Source organism: Arachis duranensis, chromosome 10 (assembly GCF_000817695.3).
Source record: "Arachis duranensis cultivar V14167 chromosome 10, aradu.V14167.gnm2.J7QH, whole genome shotgun sequence".
Lineage (NCBI taxonomy): Eukaryota > Viridiplantae > Streptophyta > Magnoliopsida > Fabales > Fabaceae > Arachis > Arachis duranensis.
Genome location: NC_029781.3, coordinates 93,469,263 through 93,469,482, shown reverse-complemented (window position 1 = coordinate 93,469,482; position 220 = coordinate 93,469,263). Strand labels below are relative to the sequence as shown.

At 50.0% G+C, this 220-nt stretch overlaps 1 protein-coding gene across 1 annotated transcript in view; it reads right to left on the bottom strand.

Annotated features, from left to right (window-relative positions):
• LOC107470895 (uncharacterized) overlaps window positions 1–220 on the bottom strand; it is a 15,795-nt gene that overhangs the window by 13,602 nt on the left and 1,973 nt on the right. The gene's annotated exons all lie outside the window — the stretch shown is intronic.

The window sequence follows — 220 nt, the reverse complement described above, 5'->3', positions numbered from 1 at the left end:
ACCGTTGTCAGTGGCTACCTCCCATCCTCTCAGTGGAAATGTTCAACGCACCCTGTCACGGCACGGCTATCCATCTGTCGGCTCAATCAGGCCGGAATAGAATCCAGTGATTCTTTTGCGTCTGTCACTAACGCCCAGCCCTCAGGAGTTTGAAGCTCGTCACAGTCATTCAATCATTGAATCCTACTCAGAATACCACAGACAAGGTTTAGACTTTCCG